The sequence below is a fragment of the Zalophus californianus genome, chromosome 16, assembly GCF_009762305.2.
Source record: "Zalophus californianus isolate mZalCal1 chromosome 16, mZalCal1.pri.v2, whole genome shotgun sequence".
NCBI classification, from domain to species: domain Eukaryota; kingdom Metazoa; phylum Chordata; class Mammalia; order Carnivora; family Otariidae; genus Zalophus; species Zalophus californianus.
The window spans coordinates 40,833,868-40,842,728 of record NC_045610.1 but is presented as its reverse complement, the minus strand read 5'-3'; positions in this window follow the sequence as shown (position 1 = coordinate 40,842,728).

Below are 8,861 nucleotides of genomic sequence, written 5' to 3'. Positions count from 1 at the left end.
TAATAATATGACTACACAAATCAAAAGTATAACCAAAAGGGAAAAAAAACCTAAAGTTAGACCGTAGTCCCTCCCAGAAGGTAATGTGGAATAGTGGAAGGAGGCAAGAGCTCAGCCTGGGGTTGAACCTGGAGTGTGTCCCTGGCTGATCCTTTTACCTCTAAATTTCAGTTCCTTCTTCTGTGAATTTAGGGTATTAGTATCTACCTGAAGAGGACCCATTATTACATTTGATTTTTGCAGCAAGGCTGGGGACAGGCGGTTGGGTCCTGCCTCCTAAGGCTGAGTTGGAGCAAATGTCTCCTTCCTGCCTGCTCTCTGCCAAGACTCCTTGCTATGTCCCTGCACCTATTCAGCCCTTTTTGCAGGTGAGGAAACTGAGGCTCAGGGGGGTTGAGCAACCTGTTTAAGGGTGCATGACTGGTAGGTAGGCTATCAGGGAGGCTGCCACCTCTGTGTTGATCTTCCAGATGAGCAGACCCCTGGCCTCGCTGGACTTGATCAAGTTTGCAGAGAGAGCAAGTTCCTGCAGGAGCCAAGCGAACTCAGTCTGCAGCCACAAGGGGCTACTCCGGGCCAGGATTTGTGCTGAGCTCAGGGTGGGTGGTGCCTATGCCTTTGGTGGCCAAGCTCTTCCATGGCAGCCCCTCCCCTAGCCCTCCTTCTCCTTCTCCTCCCCTAGATGAGGCAGTGGGGTATTTACACCATGGAAATGGTAAATGCTACAAACCAGGGCTAGATTTGTTGTGTTTTATTGATTGTCTAGACTTAAGAAAATCTAGACTTAAATATTTTAAGGAAAAATGTTAAAAATAATGCAGACTAATCTTAAAAGTGTGTCATGTCTCTAGTTGTTGCATTGTTAATAGCAAAAACTGTAAGACAATATGCTTTCTGTATTTGAAATCTGCAATCCAGTTCAGCAAAGAGGTCACTCGTGTCACTGATGAATGGCTCAAGTTAGGGCATATGTCTGTGTTGTTTCTCTTTGATCTTCCTTCCCAACATAAACAAAAATTTCAACTAGTCGTTATGTCAGAACTATACTTGTTTGTTGATTGCCACTACAGGTTGCAAGAGCTTGGCAAAAATCAAGGAAAGCATCCTATGAAGATCAATGGACTCTGTCGAATTTATAATAAAGAGTACTCTTCTTATTTGTAAGTTAAGTGCTACACATCCCTTATATCAGTACCATTTATAATATTTATTGTGTTATTAGAATGTGTATAAGATAATATATTTTATATATTAGTAAAATATATTCTGTATAATATATATACTTCCCTTCTCAGTTGCCTTGGTTTGGGCTCCAGAAGCAGGTCCTTAAACAAGAACTCAAGTACAAGAAGTATTTTTGAGTGGCGTCTCATGAAACACCATTAGGGCGTGGGTAGGTGGGACAGGGAAGGAGAGGAAACTAATAAGAGGTGTGTGATCCGGCAAGTGAACCCTGTGGGCCACTGTAGCGTAATTCTTAGGGACAGTGCGGAATAAGTACCTCAGAGTTCCTCCCAGAGGATGAGGGAGCTGGGGTATTTACCCTCCCATCCTGATAGGTTGAGGGAGCTTTTAGGCAGGGGAATGGGGTTAACTTTCCAGCACCACAACTTTTGCCTTGTGCACAGGCAGAATGGGCTCTGGTGGCCAGAGAAGGCCCTCAGGCAGAGGTCTCTGGTGCTGACCGTTGGAAGTCTGGCCAGTAAGTGTCCAGGAGAAGTGGCCAGAGCTTGGTGCTTACAGGAAGCAGGCCGCCATGCTGCCAGGGTGAGGGTACTTGGCTTTATGGAGCACATTGGCACCTTTGGGGCACCTACATATTCATGGGAGGTGCTTGGACTTTGGGGACTGAGGCCCAGTGGAGCTTCCCTGCCTTTACCTGTCTATGTCTATAACATGGACACAGTAACACCTTCCCCAAAGGGGTTTGCAAGGTTAAATGAGAGTATCAGTGGCAATGTCTAGCATAGTGCTTGACAGAATGGGACTCACTACATAGAACCTCTTCACATCCCTTAGAATCTCTGAAGATAGATTCTTCTCAGACCTCAGAACTCAGAAGACATTTGTGTCTCCTTCTTAGTGAAATTTCATATTCCATTATGTTTCCCTTTTTGTCTGGGCTGCCAGGAAACCCAGAGACACGTGTCAGGGATAGCAGTCTCTTCCGTACAGTTTGGCGGTGGACACACACTGTGGTACCTGCTTAGCTTGTAAAGGTTGGGGCCAAGTCTGTGCCTTCCTTCTGATGCCAGATCCCTTTTTCTTGGTCCTTGGACAGAGGGCAGGTCGCCTGCTGGGTTGGCCATATAAGATACTGGCCATTGGCTGTATCAGCCCTCCTGGCCCTCCCTGGGGTTTGTCAAATTTGAGTTGATCCTCTCTGGCCGTGAGGCTGAAGGGTGAGTTGAAGGCTGCCTCAGCTATGGTTGCAGGCTCATGGGGGTGGCTGGCCTGTGCAGGTGAAGCCAGGAGACAGATCGAGGCTGGGGGTGTGCGTGTATGTGTGTGTTGGGGCAGGAGGGGAGAGTGGGAGAGAACAATGAGTCAGTGAATTGCCTCTTTTTGAAATGAATTCAAGTTCCTGTGCTTGCAACCCAAACATGCTTATCAGTGTACCCTATTACCTAATTTTGATCTGCCTTCGACCCTTGCTGGATATTTTCAGTTTTATTATACATGTGTCTTTTATCATAAGCTGACCCAGCCTCCTCTTTTGGAAGTGAGTGACACAGAGATAGTGTGGGGTGTGTGTGTGTGTGTGTGTCGGGTGTGTGTGTGCGTGTGTGTGTGTGTGTGTGCGCGCGCGCACCCACTGTACCGATCGCCAGGGCTGGGAAGAAAATAAGCAGGCTCTGGGTGGTGCTGAGTGGCTGGTGGGGCTTCCCTGGCCTCAGGGCCTCACTGGAGCACCTGACCTGCTGCTTCCCTGTCCCCTTCTCTCCCAGGCAGGGGAGGCAGTGCTGGGCCTCCATCCTCAGAAGTGGGCCTCTTGGCAGCTCCCATGCCTTCTCCCTGCACCCCAAACCGTTCTGCTGACTCTTCCCCGGCAGGGCTTCCGGACCTGCCCATTCCCATAGACTCCACCCTGGCTGGCCCCTCACAGACTCAGCAGCTCATCACCTGGGCCTGTTGGCCTCAGCAGCTCTCCCGAGTCCTCCCACCTCCTGCCCCTCCACTGCCCAGCGCTATCCTGGACCCCTCTTTGTTCTTTGTGGCTTTGCCTGAGTTTCAACACCTGTTCTCCATTTGAGCTTAGCTCCTGCCCCCCACTGGTCAAACTCTAGGGTTGACTTTAAGAGAACTATCTGCCAAACGTTTGCTCTGTGCCAAGCACCATGCTGGCCACTCGCCATGAATAATCTAGTCCTCTCAATAATCCTGCAAGGTAGGGGCTGCTATGCTCATTGGATAAGAAACTCGCTGGGAGGCCTGCAGTGACTGGTCCAAGGTCACATGGCTGGTCAGTGGGGGAGGCCTGCCTGGAACCCTGGTCTGACTGACTTGGAAGGCCCCGGGCCTTCCCCCGTCCCACAGGATGGCTCCGTCTGGGGGACAGCAGCAGCAGACTGATATTGCTACCCAGCCTCTGTCTGGTGGAGGGCCTATTCTTTCTACTCATGAGGCTGGAACTCCTGGGGGACCGCTGTCCTTCCCCTCCCTTGCCCTTTGTTCTGCTGGCCCTGTAGCCCAGGACTCCTGACACAGCCATTCCGGCTCAGGTGCTGACGTTCCTCTCGACTCACCGCCGGGCACTGGAGTTCCCACAGCCACACCCCTGCCTGGGAATGCCCTCTTCCCACTCCACCCATGCAGGGCTCTTCCTTCTTTCAAAACCTAGGTCGAACGCACCCTTTCCAAGAAGTCTTCTATGTACCACCCACCCCACCTGGTGGCTCCTCGGCTCCGGGCTCCCCTCAGAGAGTAGAGAAAGCTCTCCGCTCATTTGCCCTCCCCCATCAGACTGGACACCCCCAAGAACAAGGGCTGTGTCTCCCCCATCAGGCAGGAGTAATTATAGTAAATTAACATGCCAAGCACCTATGTGAGGGAAACTTCGTGGCCCCCTCAGGCACTGTAGTAAGCTCTCCTGGGAGCTGGCACACCTCCCAGAGGCAGTGGGAGGGCTGAGAAGGGGAAAGCCTGGTGGTCCAAGGTGATGGGGTGGGCCTTCCTGGCAGAGGAGAGGTCTGAGCCGACCCCATCCCTTACCTGGATGATGGCAAGGCCAACATCCTCCTGGTTTCCCCTCTTCTGTCCCTTCTCCTAAAGTATGTTCCATGTGGACCCTGAAGGGGCCTTTGTGAAACACACCTGATAGTGTCACTCCCGTGTGTAGAACCTTCGGTCCCCCCAGTGTTGTGAGTATGAAGTCTGCGATCCTCAGCTCCACGTGTATCCCCTGACCTCTGTTCTCAGTTCCGTCAGGCAGTTCAACTCTGTGGCAAGGCTTAGGTGTTGCACTTTCTTCAGACCAGTGTTTCATGCCACTGAGTCTTTGCTCAGGTGAGCGAATGGGATATCCTTTCTCACTTCCTCTCTTGCTCAGCATCTATTCATCATCAATGTTCAGCTAAGTTGAGAACTCCTGTAGGATGCTTGCCCACCCTGGGAGGGGTGGGATGACTGCCTTTTTTTTCTGTTTTCCATCCATCCTTTACTCACCTACCCACCCACTATCTATCCACCTTCCATTGTCCTTCCTTTCAATCATCCATCCATCCATCTTCTCACTCACTTGCTAATTCATCTATTTATCCATCCATCCATCCATCCATCCATCTACCTGCCCATCCATCTATACACCTGCCCATCCATCCATCCATCCATCCATCCATCCATCCATCCATCCATCCATCCATCCATCTCTCCATCTACCTGCCCATCCATCCATCCATCCATCCATCCATCCATCCATCCATCTCTCCATCTACCTGCCCATCCATCCATCTATACACCTGCCCATCCATCCATCCATCCATCCATCCATCCATCCATCCACCCAACCATCCATCCACCCATCTACCTGCCCATGCACTTATCCATCCACCATCCATCCATCCATCCATCCATCCATCCATCCATCCATCCCTCTGCCCATCCACTTATCCATCCATCCATTCCATGCATCCTTTCACAGTCCCTTACCATCTTCCTGTTCCCCTCTCTCTCCTTTCCTCCCTCCCTTTTGTTCATCTTTCATCTATTTTATGCCACACAATCTTCAGAAACCAAGTGTGTATTGAACTGAAGCTTGGCCTTAAAGACCATGAAGAATTTGGGCAGGAAGAGAGGACAGAAGTGGAAATTCAGGCAGAGGCTGGAAAATGGGTAGGGGTATAGGGGTTGGTGAGGGGACTGGGCTGTAGGGGCTGGAGCTCAGTTCTCAGTGAGCATTATGGGTAATTGGCTAGAAAAGGTAAGTCTTACTTTGCCTGAATAAGTAGCTAATAGATGGTTAGTTGAGCCCATCTGTTGCTGGGCTTTGTCTACCTAACCCTTCATATTCTTAACAACTTAAATGTGATTCTGGGGTGCAGGCACAACTCTTTTCACCCCACATATTCTCAACCTACCTAGCTCAGGGAGGTCCTTGTTAAACATTTTGCACTTGCAAAGCAGGCTCTGTGTGACTTTGGACATGACCCTTTCCCTCTTGGGGCCTCATTTTTCCCATCTGTAAAGTTAGGAGGCTGGCTTATGTGACCCCTGAGGCCCGTTTTGGCTCTGACTTTCAGGGACCCTTTATCAGGGGGTCCTGTCATTGAAAAGTGAGGCTCAGAGCCAGGCAGAGCTGGGACTGAATCTTGGCTGAGCGGCTTCCTCTCTGTGGACCTTAGGAATTACCTCAACCCCAGCCTCCTGCATCTATAATGTGGGGCAGTCGATTTCTGTCCTGTCATCTTTAGTAGCTGGCAGGTACAGACAAGGCCATGGACACTGAAACACTTGGCTCGGTCCATCTGTTGTGTCAGCGCAGGCTCTCACAAGGACAAGGCCCAGATGGGCAGACTGGCCTGGGAAACCAGTGGGTGGCAGACCTTCCTAAGGGAACGGGGACACGGGGCCTCGAGGAGGTGCTCCAGGCTCCCAGTTGCCTCCTGTGCCTGCGATCCTGCCTACCAGCCTGCCTGTCCCCATGCTAGTCCAGCCTTTCTGGAGGCAGAAATTGAGCTCCAGGTCAGCTCAGGTCCCAGTATGTCATTCTTAGAAGTGACAGCCCTCGGCTCTAGGAGACTTTACCCTTGCCACGGGCAGACAGATGGCTGGGACTTGGTGGGGAAAGGGATAGGCCAAGTGAAAGGGGTGGACAGGAAGGAAGGGCAGGGGATGTGGACCTCTGCTAGGAGGAGAGGAGAAGCCCGGATGTCTGAGAATCACAAGGAGGGCTCCAACTAGTCACTTGACTATGAGCCTCTCTGGACCTCATACTTCCTACCTGTGACACTGGGAAGACCCTGACTGTCCCCTTCTTCCTCTAGTCTGGTGGGGACCTAGGAAAAGACTCTGGACATCAATTACTACAGAAATAGCTGGTATGTCTTCAAGGGCAGTGGCTTGGGAGTGTCTTAGGGTACAGAGAGGGTTTGGGGAGGCCCAGTCTGGCTTTGGGACTAGACGAGAGAGGAAGAAACTTTTCTTGGGCCTGGAACCCCTTCCCCAAAGTGTCTCTTAAAAGTCACAGTCCCTCAAGGAATCCAGGGCAAATGAGGCTCTCAAGCTCACTGGGTATCAAGAGCTCTTTCCCACTGCTGATGGATGCAAAATTAGAGAAAAAAAAAGTTGAAGGAGAAGCAGTATGGTTGCAGTCTCAAAGTATCTTCTTCAAGGTATTTATTAATTTCAATGGGAAAAACAGTAATGCTACAACAGAGAAATCCAGCAAACACTACCTTAGCCAACGGACAGCAATAAACCCATTCAGTATATGTCTTCTATACCTGAGGTGATGTGCTGACAGGGACACATCATTTCTGTGGTTTTCTTGCCAAAACGCATAACCTCAGTCTGGTGATGAGAAAAATATCAGGAAAACCCAAACTGAGAGATATTCTACAAAATGACTGCCTAGGCCTCTTCTAAACTGTCAAGGTCATGAAAGACAAGGATGGACTGAGGAGCTGTCACAGACCGGAAGAGACCACGCTGACCTGACAACCAATGGAATGTGCCATCCTGCAACAGAAAAGGGACATTAGTAGAAAAGTCAGAAATTCAAATAAAATGCATAGTTAATTAATAGCATTGGGTCAATGTTTATTTGTTTTGATAATTGTGCAATGTTTATGTAACATGACCCTATTGGGGAAGCTGCGTGAAGGGTGCATATGAACTCTTTGTATTATTTTTGCAACTTTTTATGATTTCAAAATAAAAATTTAAAAACAGGGACACCTGGGTGGCTCAGTTGGTTAAGTATCTGCCTTCGGCTCAGGTCCTCTGTCCCTCCCTCTGCTCTCTCCCAGAGCAGTTGTCTATGTGTAAAGGGCCCAGAGAAACTGGGGGATGGGAAGTATGGCCCAGACATCTGGGGATTCTGTCTCTCTGCTGCCCCATTCCCTAGCGCCCTTCTATGCTGAGCTCCCAGCTACCCCCAGAAGCCTTCCAGACTGGCCCTGCCCACATCTCATTACAGTCATGCCTCCACCAAGTATTCATCCCCGCCCCTGAAATATGGATAGCTCCTGGTCTGTCACACCTGTAGTGGGTCCTTTGAACAGTGTCCCCCGCAAAGTCACATCCACCGGAACCTTGGAATGTGTGACCTTATTTAGAAATAGGGTCTTTGCAGATGTCATTATGGTAAGAATTGAGGTGAGATCATACTGGGTTAGGGTGAACGCCAAACCCAGTGAGCGTCCTTTTTTTTTTTTTTTAAGATTTTATTTATTTGACAGAGAGAGCCAGAGAGCACAAGCAGGGGGAGCGGGAGAAAGAGAAGCAGGCTCCCCTCGAGCAGGGAGCCCAATGTGGAGCTCGATCCCAGGACCCTGGGATCATGACCTGAGCCGAAGGCAGACGCTTAACTGACTGAGCCACCCAGGCGCCCGCTGAGTGAGTGTCCTTAGAAGAGACAGAAAAGGACATAGAGAGACAGGTGCAGACATAAAGGGCCGTGTGAAGATGGGGAGGCAGAGATCGGGGTTTTGTTGCCACAAACCAAGGAATGCAAGGAGCCACCAGAAGCTGGAAGAGGTAAGTAAGGGCACTCCCTCCTGCAGAGGGAGTGTGGCCCAGCTGACACCTTGATTTTGGACTTCTGGCCTCCAGAACAGTGAGAGAATACACCTCTGTTGTTTTAACCCACAACATTTGTGGTGATTTGTTATGGCAGTCCCAGGAAACTAATACATACAGATTGCACTTTTCTTATGTTTGTCCGTATCTTAAGTAATTTTGATGTGTATCCTCACAAGGATACACAAGGACAGTCTCTTCCAATAGCCTGGGCTCTGAGGACAGGGGCTGTGCCTCTCTCCTCGGACTGGGATGTCATGAGGTCCCCTCCTTCCTTAGGAACCCATCCCCTAAGTGCCCAGCCCATCCTGAGCACACAATGCGGGCTCTGTGGGGGGGCTGCCTGGTTCTGCCGCCTCACTGTTTGGATTGGCATTGGTCCCCCCCCCCCAACCCCGCAGGCTGGCAGGGAGACTCGCCAACCACAAGAGACACCACCCTAGGCTCCTCTTTTGCCCCCTCCTTCTTGGGGCAGCTGGAGTGAAGGTCAGGTACTGGTGCCCACACAAAGCCTGTCCAGGAGTCCAGGGCTCAGCAGACAAGCCCCCATCCCATGAATCGCTGCTGCTCCAGGAAGCTGCCTCTCCTGTAAATTCCATGAGCACCAGACTAGACCATTTGTG